The 13,729-nt window shown below is 51.6% G+C and overlaps 1 protein-coding gene and 1 long non-coding RNA gene across 2 annotated transcripts in view; one reads left to right on the forward strand and one right to left on the reverse strand.

Moving 5' to 3' along the window:
* Positions 1 to 13,729, reverse strand: part of LOC148042234 (uncharacterized) — an 845,903-nt gene that overhangs the window by 564,325 nt on the left and 267,849 nt on the right. The window lies entirely within an intron of this gene.
* LOC148042245 (uncharacterized) lies at positions 657 to 3,711 on the forward strand. Its single transcript, XR_015695232.1, has 2 exons — positions 657 to 938; positions 2,453 to 3,711. It is a non-coding gene; the product is annotated as an uncharacterized LOC148042245 (long non-coding RNA).

Here is a 13,729-nt window from a genome sequence, read left to right on the forward strand (position 1 = left end):
CACCGCAGGAGAGCCCAGGCCGAGGCCTCCCCTCACGAGGACCCGAAGGAGACCCTCCCAGGCTGCCACTCCGTCCCAGCAGCCTCTACTTACTTCCGGTTTCTCCGCCTCCGAAGGGAACCGCTCCTTCCGTCAGCTCTCTGGTTCCGAAAGTGAAGCCGCTCCATATACCAGCCCCTCCTTCCTGCGAAGCCCCGCCTCCTCCCCTCCAGGCGCCGCCTCCTTGACGTTCCCCCGAAGGAGAGAAACGGACCCACTAGAACGGCGGTTCTCAACCTTCCTGATGCCGTTCGACACGGTTCCTCCTGTGGCGGTGACCCCCAAACGCCAAATTGGGCTCCAGCCTTCCCTTCGCCGCCACGTTCCTTTCTTTTATTTCATTTTCCGCTCTGGTTTTCCGCCTCAGCAACGGTCCCTCTTGGCCTCCGTAGCTCCGCCCACCGAGCTCCGTCGCTGGGAGGGAGCTGCTTTCCCAGCGTCCTCTGCGCTGCGCGCGTCTGTCCCCACTCCGGCCCCTCCTTTCGCTCCGCCCCCCGCCCACAGCCAGCCACACCTAGAGGCGGAGGGAGGGCGGGGCTTCGGTGGGCGGAGCCGCGGTGGCCTCTCCCTTCCCACCGCCCGCGGAGCCCCCGCCGATCCTTCCCTTCTGGCGGCTCCTTTGGGCGCGGGAGGCTCCTGGCGGGGGCGGCGGAGCTTCGCCCGGGGAGCTGAAGGGGAGGCTCCGAAGGGAAGGCCCGCGTCCTCCCTTCCCCGGCTTCTCCTGCCAGGGAGACGCAGCACGCAGGCTCCGAAGACTTCCAGGCTCGGGCGACCCCTGGGAAAAGGCCCTTCCACCGCAAGGAGGAGAACCGCCGGGCCAGGAGCCAAGCAGCCGAAGGGATCCCGGGAAGGGATGGAACTCAGCCCGAGGGGATTCCGGGAGGCCATTGGGCGACAAGGTAGCCAAGGAGGGACAGGGGAATCCACTGGAAAGCCAGGGATCCCAAGGGGGGGGGGGGAAGAAGCGGATCCCAGGAGGGGATCACCCCCCACCCTTTCCTGCAGGGGGTGGAAAGGACCCCTCCTCCCTTTGGAGCTGAGCAGGGGGGAGACCAGCCGCGGGGGGAGCTCTGGGCCCCCTGGAGAAGGAGCTGGAGAGGCTCATGCAGTTGCTCTGCTTCTGTGGGTCCTCTGGAGTGGATCCCCTAGACCGGATCCCCTGCGGTTGAGGAGGCCATGGACCTCTGGCCACAGGGACCCCCAACCCTGCAGTGGAGGAGACCTCAAGGCCCCCCATGGCACAGAAGCCGCTGGACGTCCCAGCCGAGGAGACCAAAAAGCCCCCCCAGCTCCGGACAAAGTCTGGCTACGACCAAACGGGCCGGAGAAGGCGGGGTGGGAACAGGGGGCGGAAATAAACTCTGTACATGCTCAGGGGCTGCAGTGGCCTGTTTTCCACAAAGGACGGTTGGGGATCCTGGGAAAGGTCATCCCAGGTCAAGCTTTCCCGTGAGTGGCAGCTGCCAGCTGGCCTCTAATTGAAATGGGCCCAATTGGCTGTGGAAGGGACAGGAGACCACAAAGAGATCTCCACTCTGCCTGGAAGAAGCAAAGGCGAACCGCTTCCACATTGGGGCTTCATAAATCAGAAATACACTTTCTAAGGTGGGAAACGTGGCCCCACGTAGCTCTGTCTAAAACTGCCCCCTTGGCTGGGGACCCATCAGCAAAGCCCTTTAAAATATCCCAATAACGTTCTGGTTGGTCAGGTGACCGACCCTCTTTATGACCGTCCCTAGTTATGACCTTGATGGCAAGCTCCGTTGCAGTATTTAATTGTATGTACTTGAATAATAATTCTTCTTTAACATGCAACGCTCAAATAAAGTGCAAATGTATAAAGTGCAATATGAAATGGTCCCAGCAAGTTCCATGATCTTGAAACTCTCCCTTTGTTGACGCAGCCTAGAACTGGATTGCCGTTTTTGGAAGAGGCCGCACACTGCTGGCTGAGACTTGGATCCCTCTCACAGTTACTCCTGTTGAGCCAGGGACCAGCTCCTTTATCCCAGTGGCTCCCAAACTTGGCAACTTTAAGACTTGTGGACTTCAACTCCCAGAATTCTCCAGCCAGCAGAGCTGGGAGTTGAAGTCCACAAGTCTTAAAGTTGCCAAGTTTGGGAACCTCTGCTTTATACCTATTCATTCGGTATGGGGACTTTCAGACCAAGTTACAGGAAATTGCAGATCAACCGGACCAGTGGTGGGTTGCTAACCGGTTTACTACCGATTTGCTTGTGCTTGCGCTGCGCAATGCTTCAGTGCGTGCACAGAAGTGTCCAGGTGGATGGGTGGAGCCTCCTGCCACCGCCACTGCTTGTTCAGCCGAACTGGGAGGAACCCACCTCGGAACTGGAACTGGGAAAATTTTAGGAAATATAATCAAGCAATACCTGATTCTCTTTTTGTCCAGGTCTCTGTCTGACTGTAGCTCAGCCACCATCTCCAAAGGAGAAGGTTGGACAGCATCTCTTCAATGAAGGATGGATTTATCCTCCTCTGCCTCCAGCTCCCTAGACCCTCGCTGATCCCTCTGGCCACCCAAGTAGGACAGGGGGTCTAATCCACAGAGGGCTCAGCTAAGAGCTCAGAAGATCCTCTCCATTTCTCAGGATCCATAGATTTAGACCGATCCCAAGTACCTCCACCACACAAAGCCTCCCTCATCTCTGCCAGATTTGCCGAACTCAAGATAGGGGCCACGAAGGTTCGCATCTCCTTCATGGTAGAAGGAAGGGGGGCACCGTTTTGAAATAAATAAATAATTGCTGCGGCCAAACTCCCCCTTTTCCTTTTGCCCTCCTACCTCCCTTCTGGCCCTTCCTGTCTACTAAAGCTCAAACGCCGTCTTTGTTTTCTTCCCAGCAGCTGAAGGAGGGAGGCTGCTGGTCCGATTCTGGCCAGCCTCCTGGGGGAGACCACCAGTACCTCCTGGGCCCATCGCCCACTTCTGATCCACCTGATGGACATCTCAGATGACTGTCCCTCCTGCCGCTTCACTTCAGATCCCCCCTGGTCTTCCTTGGAGGCTTTCAAGAGGAGCCTTTGGGGCAAGGAGGCTTCTCTTGGCTGCCCAATGAACTCAATTACCCATGTGGCTAATGGGAAGGGTTTGAAGGGTAGCTCTCCCATGTCACTTCTCTGCAGCCACCCAGGCCTTCCTCCCCTGCGTCCCAACTGCCCCACAAGCTGCTTTTGCTGCTGCCTCGTCTGGACCCCCTCAAAAAAACCCACATTTGTTTGTTTAGTTAACATTCAGGAGCCCAAAGTAACCCACATAGCATTCCCTGCTCTTTTCTCCTCCACGTGCCTGTGGGGTAGGCTAAGTGTCAGGCCTGCAGTCATATTCCTTTTAGGATCTTTGGCCTGCCACCCTCTCTCTTCTTTTACTATGCTGTTTCATTAGTGGGGAATTGGGAGGGGGAATAGGAAGCAGTAGGACGTTGTTGTCAAAATAAAACATTCCTTTCTAGAAGCCCAAGGCCATCCTTTGTCTCTGCACTTGATCGGAAGTGGATGGGTGGAATTGCCAGCGTGGCTGAAGAAGATTGGACCATGGGATGGACTTGTGGGTGGGGGGGGACACACAAGATCATCAACTTTCAACTGGGTGGGAAACCCCGGAAACTTTCAGATTCGGGTGTCTCTTCATAAATTGGAAGTTTGAGGAAAGTTCTGCCTTGGACTCTGATTTAATTCTGGATGATATTTCAAACACTGACACTAAAAGGGCTTTCACAGCTGCGGTTGGGTAAATTTGAAGCCATGTTGGAGTCTTGCAGGAGGGGCTGCCCTGTTCTCTCCCCTCAGAGCTTGTCGGGGGGTCTGTTGCCCTGGTTTTCCTCCCCCTTTCTCCCAGTCTCACCCCCTCTTCCCCTGGTTTCCAGTCCAATCTTGATTTGGGCTCCCCTGATGGGGATGGGCTACCCTATGGCTGTCGTAGGGCAGCCTACCCCATCTCCATTTCCATGGGGGAACCCAGCATCTTGCGAGGTCCTGTGAATGCAGCCGTGCAATAAAGACAGGGCTGTTCCTCCTGGTTGTGCTTCTTGTTGAACTGTGAGGTGGGTAGAGCTTAAACTTAATAAAATAAATAGGCTGGATTCCTTCACAGGGCTAACGGGGAGACTGAGGCTGGAATGAAAGATGGAGATGGCTTAGTAGCAAAAAACAAAAACAAACCCCAAGGGCACTTTGGTGGTACTTTGCTCAATAGCAGTAACTGTGAGAGGGATCTTGGAGTCCTAGTGGACAACCATTTAAATAGGAGCCAGCCATGTGCAGCAGCTGCCAAAAAAGCTAATACAGTTCTAGGCTGCATCAACAGAGGGAGAGAATCAAGATCACGTGAAGGGTTAATACCACTTTATCAGGCCTTGGTAAGGCCACACTTGGAATATTTGCATTCAGTTTTGGTCGCCATGATGTAGAAAAGATGTGGAGACTCTAGAAAGAGTGCAGAGAAGAGCAAGAAAGAGGATTAGGGGACTGGAGACTAAAATATGAAGAACGGTTGCAGGAACTGGGTATTTCTAATTTAATGAAGAGAAGGACTAGGGGAGCCATGATAGCAGTCTTCCAATATCTCAGGGGTTGCCACAAAGAAGAGGGAGTCAAACTATTCTCCAAGGCACCTGAGGGCAGAACAAAAAGCAATGGGTGGAAACTAATGAAGGAGAGAAGCAACTTAGAACTGAGGAGAAATTTCCTTACAGAAGAATTAATCGGTGGAACAGAAGTTGCCTCCAGAAGTTGTGAATGCCCAACACTGGAAGTCTTTAAGAAGATGCTGGATAGCCATTTGTCTGAAACGGTATAGGGCTTCCTGCCCAGGCAGGGGGTTGGACTAGAAGACCTCCAAGGTCCCTTCCAACTCTGCTCTTGTATGTATGTTCTTTGGGCTATTCTATGCTTCACATTTATGCAATGTCTTCCGGTTGGTTGGTTCGTTGTGTCTTGTGCTGACAATCCCTCAGTTCCTAAACTACTTGATAAGCTGGTGGTAAATCTGCACTTCTGTTAAATAACCAGGGCCTGTTTCCCAGGCTTCAATCCTCTTTTGGAGCACAGGAGGGGCAAAGGAGATTTCTACTTTCAGACTTGTATGATTCTGCAACAGTATTTTATTTATTTATTTATTTAGAGTTACGTGGGCACTCAAAAAAGCTCAGTGCCAGAGGTGGTCAGGCAACCTGGAAGATCATTGAAGATTGTCGAACCAATTCATTAATAGTAATTCCCAACATACAAAGCTGGGATCTTTTATAATAATATACGTCTCTGAGAAACGGAGTGACATCAAAACCTCACTGACTAATTAATTTCTTCAGTAACTATTTGAAGTTATGCTGGTGCTCTAAAAATAACTTTACAATCGATACATGTATGATTTCACAGCATTTTTCACTTACGTGATTAACATTACAGTCGGTATGCATTATCCTGTGCCCACTTGTGGCTTTTCTTTCCCTACCCCTAGGTGGGAGAGGAGAGGAAGGGATTACAAGAGAGTAAGCAAACTCACCATGCAGAATAACAGTTGAAAGGCCGACAGTGGCACCAACATCTCCAAACCCATTATACAAACAGCCCAGTGTGTTCCAAATTGTGTTGGCTCCCTTTTAATCCCTTCCTCTCCAATCTCTGCTTCTTCTTCTCAAACAAGTGGGTGTTAATAGGTTACAATGGACACGGGCAGTGTTTCTCAACCTTGGCAACTTGAAGATGTCCGGACTTCAACTCCCAGAATTCCCCAGCCAGTGAATGCTGGCTGGGGAATTCTGGGAGTTGAAGTCCGGACATCTTCAAGTTGCCAAGGTTGAGAAACACTGACACGGGTAAGCGTTCACGGAGGCCTCCATCCTTAGAAGTTCCGAAATGGCAGGTGGAAGATGTGGTGAGATGCTCCTTGCACTTGTGAAAAACTTCCTTGAGTCAGTCTGCAAATGCTCCGGTGGTCACTCAGACACAACCCCCAGCCCTTCCCACAGGGCCATTTGCCAAGGAGGAACTTCTGCAGAAAAGGTCCTTCCTCGTAGGGAACATAGAATATGGCCAGGACTGGACAAAGGAGTCTGTGACATCCAGTGAGCAATGTTCCCTCTAATTTTTTTTCAGTGTGAGCGGAAAAGTATAGTGTTTGAGCAGCACATTTTCATACCTGAGCACCTGGATTTTTTTCATAGATGTCACCCAAGACAACAAAATTAGTGTTTTTTGAAACTCAATTCTACCATGTAAATATCCATTAAGTAACGAAATCTCCCTATACAGGTAGTCCTCAATCTATGACCATAATTGAGCCCAAAGTTTCTATTGCTAAATGAGACATTTGTTAAGTGAGTTTTGCCCCATTTTACAACCTTTCTTGCTACAGTTAAGTGAATCACTGCGGTTAAATCAGTAACCTGGTTGTTAAGTCAGTCTGACTTTCCTACTGACTTTCCTTGGCAGATGGTTGCAAAAGGTGACCCCAGGACACTGCAACCGTCATAAATATGAGGCAGTTGCCAAAGATCCAAATTTTGATCCTATGACCATGGGGATGCTGCAATGATCATGTGTGAAGAACAGCTGTAATTCACTTTTTTCAGTGCTGATGTAGCTTTAGTCATTAAGTGAACTGTTGTAAGTTGAGGACTATACTTTCCCCCTTACTATCCAATAGTCTGCAGTGATATTAGCAAGTTATGAATAAATTACCAACTGATGTAGATTAGCAATTGGAGCACTTAAAGAAGCAAACAAAGAGGGGAGAGGAAGGAAGGGAGGAAGGAAAGAAGGGAGAGGGAGAGAGAAACAGAGACAGAGGGAGAAGGAAAGAGGAGAAAGAGAAAAAGAAAGGGGAGAGGAGGGTGGGAGGATAAGAAAAAGAGGCAGAAAAAAGAAAGAGAGAGAAAGAGGAAAGGAAGAAAGAAGGAAGGAAGGAAAGAAAAAAGGAAAAAAAAGGAAGAAAGAAAAGAGGAGAGGAGAGAAGGAATAGAGGCCAAAAAAGCAAACAAGGAAAAGTAGGGAAAAAACTTTCACTGGAAAACACTATTTTTCCACCAGTGCAAAACTTTCCTAAACAAGGTTAATTTTCTGGATTTTGACTTTCCGGTCCAGGTGGACCAAGAAGCCTTTATTTTCTTTTTCTAAAATCAAATAAAATCTGCAGAGCACCAGCACGCCATATGAAAAAGAATTTATATTTGCAAGTAGGTTGATCACCAATCCATGACAAATAAGCTGAAATGCAATATTTAAAACATTCTTACTAAACAGCAGTCTGCCTTCGCTGGATGGCTTGGATCTCTCGCTGACTCTCCATGAAAGCACCGAGATAGAAACAGCCCTCCTGTGCGACATTGACAGTAGGGAGATGGGGGAGGGGTGCCTCGCCCTCTCCTGGGGAGCCCTGTCTGGGGAAGAACCCCCCTCCTCCGGCCTCGGGACCGTCGGTTTCTCCGACGGGTCTCCCCCCCTCCTCTGCCCCCGACCGACTTCCTTTTCTGGGCTTTTTGCAAATGAGCCAGATGCAGCCGAATCTCTCTCTGTGTGTATGTGTGTATGTGTGTATGTGTGTAGCAATAGCAATAGCAATAGCAATAGCAGTGGACTTATATACCGCTTCATAGGCCTTTCAGGCCTCTCTAAGCGGTTTACAGAGAGTCAGCATATTGCCCCCAACAATCTGGGTCCTCATTTTACCCACCTCGGAAGGATGGAAGGCTGAGTCAACCCTGAGCCGGTGAGATTTGAACCGCTGACCTGCTGATCTAGCAGTAGCCTGCAGTGCTGCATTTTAACCACTGCGCCACCTTGGCTCTTGTATGTGTGTATGTGTGTATGTGAGCGCGGGTTGCCCAATCCAGTTCCTCCCTCCGTAGTTTTGAACCTGGGAGGAACTGGTTTGGGCAACCCAAGAGCTCCGCCTGACGCCCGAAGGGCTTTGCACGAAGAAACGCGGCTTGAGGTGCAAGGACGGTCCTGGCTGTGGGGCGCAGGCCCCTAAAAGCCTCTCTTTGGTTCCCTCCTCCTCCCCCTCCTTCCACAGCCTGTGTGACGCTGCCGCCCTAGGCTGAGAGCTGCTGCTGCTGCACAGCTGAGGGAGGGAGAGCGAAAGCAGAGGCGGGGCGCCAAGCTTTGGTTAAGGCAGGCAAGGGAAACCGCGAGCCGAAAGGAAGTCTTCCTGGGAAGCCGCGGCAGCAGGGCTTTAAAGGGCTCCCCCCTCCCCAACCAGCCAGCCCACCCAGCCCATTCTTCCCCCGCTACAACTGTATCCAACAGGCCAAGTTGCTGGGAGGAGAAAGTTTGGGCTGCAGGACATGAGATTCCTCTGGGGAGGTCCTTTGCGGGCGGCCAGTTCTAGCTGCCTGCAAAGGACTTCCCCACGTTTGCTATGAAAGAAATCTCTGCGCGGGAGTTGAAAAGTCCTGCGCGGGGTTTTCTTGCCATGTGCGCGGCCGCGCACTTTAGAGGGAACAGGGTTCAGGAGATGGGGGTAGGTACCTTAACTGACAGTTGTCAGCTAAGATGACATTTAAACTGGAGACTTTGACATATCAGCTCCAGCTTCATAGCCTTACAGTGGAAGGGGCGTTTGCACTCATCCCCCTTCTGACGGGATTTAGCTCTTGGACTACAGTTCTTATCTGAATCCCAATTGAAACCAAGGGCAAAAACGGAAAGAGAATGTACTCTGAGAATGAATTAAGCAGCCTGCAACTTTTCACTATCAGAGAGCTAACTCACTATCTGGTTGCCTAAAATTTACTCTTAGCTTGGCATTCAAGGGTTCCCTTCTTTCCACAACACCCCAGTTTAGAAGCTGGCAAGGAAGACGTTTGCTGCCGTTGCTGCTACTGGGATCCACAATCCCTTTGTGCTCTGCTAAAATCTCTAGAGGGTTAGCCGTGCATCACAGCCCACATTCACCCTCCTCCTGCTCCATAATCTTTCAGATGACACACATTTCCTCATCCAAGGAAATCTCTCTGCCTACATGCACACACACACACAAAGTCATGAATTATATGGAAGCGCGTCTTCGGACAAATCCCTAATACAGCAGCCTCCGTTCCCCATGGGCGGGGAAAAAAGTGAAAACCCTCTTTAACAAAAGACGGTTGTCTGAGATGACCAACCAATGTGCTCGCGGCACTTACTGTCTGCAAAGAAAAGGGGCTTTCCCTCCACCACCCACCCTCTGGACGGGGCAGGCTTGCATGGTCCCTAACAGGACACTAAGAATCTCCCACCCTCTTTGAAGGGAGCCCAATTATTGGGAGGGGCATGTAGGAGTCCCAAAACTTGCAGGGGTCACTCTGAGTGCAGAACATCCTCAGGTTCCCATCCTGTGGAGAGCCTACCCTCCTCCCGAACCCTTCCTTAACCCCTCCTCTTTATCAACCGCGTTGTCTTAATCTCTCCGCACCCACCACCCATCCCCTCTCCTCCGAGGAAAATAGCCGCTCAATCACCCCTTATCTCTCCTTTCCCATCAATCGCGCCTCGTGACCATATTGATAACTGCCAAAAGCTGAGCACCCTTGGGTCTTAGCAGGAAGGATCGGGGCGGGGGAGGCGCGGATGCGGATCGCAGCCTTCGCAAGGCGGAGGTGCGAGGTGGGACAGTCCGCCGACAGTCCGTGGCGGGTGGAGGAAGAAAGTCAACCCCGATCCTCCTTTCTATCCCGCCGCAACAGCCTCGGAGAGGGACCGTCTCGGAAGAAGGCAAAGTGCGGTCGATTCTCGCGGGGAGCGCAACCCGCCTGCAAAAGGAGCCAGGGGTGACATTGTTTGGGTTCCGCGGGTGAGACGCCTACCTGGCCCGTGGATTCCGTCTCGGGCTACCCACGGAAGAAACCGCAGGCGCTCTTCGGAGTTCTCGGGGAGCAGGTGACCGGGAAGGGAGGGGAAACACACCCCGCGGGCTTAAAAACCTGCACGGGAGGAAATTGGCTTCGGAGAACAGGCGGGCGGGGGAGAGCGCCCGATCCTCGCACCTTTGGCTGCCAAACTGCTCCGAAGAACCTGACCCGCCGCGCCCCCTTCCCCGCCCTCCCAAGTGACCACTTCTTCTTCCCCCCAGGTCTGCTCCGTCGCCCGTCTGCGAAGTCTCTCCCTTGCCCCAGAAAACGATGCAGGGATCCTGCTTGGTAGCCAAAGCGCAGGATGAGGGGCCTGGAGGCTAAAATATGAGCAACGGTTGCAGGAACTGGGTTCCTCTAGTCTAGTGGAAAGAAAGACTAGGAGTGACAGGAGTTCCGATAGGTGAGGGGCTACTCCAGAGAAGAAGGGGTCACCCTATTCTCCAAAGCAGCTGAAAGAAGGACAAGGAGGGCCTCCTGCAGCCCTGAGCCCCACTTAGTGACCTGCGTGTTCATTTACCGATACATCAGGGAGAGCGGAGGGGGGTCATCAGGTTTGACACTTGACTTAACAGCCAGCATGTTTTATGATTATTATGGTTGAAATGATTAAAATGTAAGAGACTATTTATTGATGAAAATTCCCCCCCCCTCCCCGTCTCACCAAAAGACGCCTCTGGGTGACTTACATTGTACACAATGTTAATGTGATGATTAGTATAGCATTTGTGATGTTGTGAGCTTCCCACCGTCCCCTTTGCTGTCCCTCTGTCTCTCGTCTTTCTCTTGATCGTTCTGCGTGTGACGATATTTTCTCCTTCCACCCTTCAGGGCTCAGATCAGGCACCGACATCACTGGCAGAGCAGAAGCGGGAGCACTTTGGAAGAATTCTGCAGAATTACGCAAAATCCTTAAAAGGAAGTGATTATGTTTCACAATGGAAACATTCACACACACACACACACACGGAGGGAGGGAGGGGCTTTCCTCTGTTATTTAAAGTCATTAAAAAGAGTGCCGAAGACTCTTGCGGGGAAGTGTTTATTTCCCTCCACACGGCATAAAGTCCCAGAACTTCTCTTTTCCGTTGGGCTCCTGTTCCTTTTCGGCTGCCGAAACTTTTCCACCCGGCGGTGATTTGGTGCCTACTTCAACTCTCGGCCATCTCTGTTTCCTCCCCGCAAATTCTCGCTCCCCCGACCTGAGGCCTTCGCCCCGCCCAAGCCTACCTGCCGGCGGACCCTTGCTACGAACCTCCCTTATCTACCGCAAGGAGAACCGATACCCGTGGCCGCCTCTTTTCCCTTCCGCGGCCACTTCCAGCCTGCCTTCTCACATACTGGCCAAGCGCTTCCCGCCCGTCCTTCGCTTTGGGGATGCTTCGCTTGCTCTCTTCGGCGCGCTTTGCATTTAGCCCTCACTTCTCATCTCTGCCTCCCCGGCTCAGCTGCGCCCTCGCTTCCCCCACCCGCCAACGATCATCCCAGAGGCTCCGAGCAGAGACTGAAGGAAGACCGCATTTCAGTTAGCGCACCTCGGAGTCACCGAAAACTCGATGCCGGCTTCCCCGTGTTTTGTTTGTAGCGAAGAATAAACTGACAGTTGGTCGGAGGGAAGGTGGGGGTGGGGGCTGAGTGTCCAAGGAAGCCAACCCAGACGGGCATCGCAGGGCGCAGAGGAACCCAGCAGACAGACGGGAGACCTGGGGGTGGGGGAGGAAGAGATCCCGTGCAGGGTAGGCTCTCCGCTTTTCCCTCTTTTTACCCTGGATGGGATCTCTTCCTTCCCTCCTCCCCCGCTCTCCCGTCTGTCTGCTGGGTTCCTCTGCGCCCCCCAACTGGCAACGGTCAATTCCAGACCCTCTAACTGGTAAATAGACCTGAGGCCATAAGTGGAATTCCTCCAGCAGGGCGGATTTGAACTTTGGGGTCCAGCGGAGGAGAAAGTAGGCAGAAAGTGAGCAGAATTCCAGAGGGCTGATCCAGACACGGCTGCGGCGCGGAGGATGGCTTTTGCGCTCCGAGCTAGCCTGCCCGCTTCCTCTTGCCCATCCGCCGCCGAGAACTCAGAGGCGGGCAGCTGCTGAGAAGCCTTGGGCTTGGAGGCGGAGCGTGCTTCCCTCCGGTCTTTTCCTTCTCGGCTCTCGGGCTCCGGCAGTCTCCGGCGCTAGAAGCTGGGTGGAGCCCTCGCGTGCAGAACTTCGGGGGGAAATGCGCGGCGGCGTCCAGCTGAAGAGCGAGGCGCGCTTCAGGGCGCTGCAGGCCTGGGGAGCGGGGGAGCGGGAGGAGCACTGGTGGTTTGTTTTTGGCGTGGGGGGCGCGACGGGGAAGGGGGTGACTGCGCGGAGAGGCTCAGAGGCGGATACGCCTGGCAGTCGGTGGGGACGGTGCCGAGAGGGGTTGCGCTGGGAAAGGGCGGTGTGCGGCGGACCGTGCAAGCTCTCTCCCTCCGTTTTGGTGGAAGGACAGCGGTGGCGGGGAGGCGTTTTGTTCCGAGAACGGGCTGCTCGGCGAGAGGAAAGGGGGCTCCCTGAGAAGCGAGAGCAGCGAAGAGGTGGTGCAGTCACAGAATTCCCCGACACTCGCTTTTTTTTAAAACCCAGCCTACCTCGTAGGGTTGTTGTTACGGGGCTAGACTAGGAAAGGCAGCCTCTCTCCCGTTTTCGAGAAAAAGTAAGGATGTCCATCTGGTAGAACAACCACCTGTGCAATTTGGTGGCGATCCGCGAACGTTCAAGCCATGTAATGCGTGGGAAGGCATAGAATAAAGTTAGCATACTTGAAGTGAAATAGGCTTTGGTTATGTTTAGGTTGCATTAGCTAAAATGTGCCAATACCGTCCTTGTTGGTAAGAATTGTTGTCATGTTAGAAGAATGACTAAGTCTGACAGCCTAATCTACTCTGTATTAAATAAATAAAATGGATGGAAGGAAATGAAAGAATACAGAAAAGGTTGGTGAGGCCTTTAGTGGCCTATGGATGAGAATGGTGGCTGTTTAGTAAGAAAATCTGTTTGGAATGTGCATATATATTCATATGTGGCCATAGCAAAATAATAAATAAAAATAAAAAAGCATGATTGATTTTTACTGATTTTGATGAAATTGAGAGGATTAGTGAAGGCTAGGTGCAGCAAGGATCCCACTATCTTGCTATTTTATTTTTCTTTATGTACACTGAGAGCATATTCACCAAAGACAAATTCCTTGTGTGTCCAATCACATTTGGCTAATAAACTATTCTATTCTATTTTACTCTACTCTATTCATTTCTATTTCAATTCTAACAAGGAGTTTAGCTTCTCTCTCTTGCAAATGTAAGCTGGCATAAGGCATTTTAATGCAAGCCTCAAACAGTTCATTTAGTGACCAAAGTTACAATGGCATTGAAAAAAGTGTCTGATGACCATTTTCACACTTAGTGACCGTTGCAGCATCCTCATGGTCACGTGATCAAAATTTTGATGTTTGGCAACAGATTCGTATTTATGATGGTTTCAGTGTCCTGGGGTCATGTTTGACAAAATATAAAATTTTTAATCAAGCCCCCCCCACCCCCCGCGGTCAATGGTGTCCCTCTTTACCAATCTGAAAATCTGGTCACCTTAGGGGAGGGAGGTAAATATTTGTAAAAGTTTTTCTTCCCAAAATTTCCATTAAAAAAAAAAGGTAAAATCCAAAGAACCAAACCAGAAGGGCCTGTTGTGCCTGCATGATTAGGGGAAGGGCAAAGGGGAGACCCTCCCTTGACTGTGAGATTCTCCTCTTGGCCCTTGATTAGCTTTTCAATCCTTCCATCTGGGAACCAAAGTAAAAGTAGGATTCTCTATCACACCTTG

The sequence above is a fragment of the Thamnophis sirtalis genome, unplaced genomic scaffold, assembly GCF_051295495.1.
Source record: "Thamnophis sirtalis isolate CommonGarterSnake01/CBP01778 unplaced genomic scaffold, rThaSir2_p1.2 scaffold_20, whole genome shotgun sequence".
NCBI classification, from domain to species: Eukaryota; Metazoa; Chordata; class Lepidosauria; order Squamata; family Natricidae; genus Thamnophis; species Thamnophis sirtalis.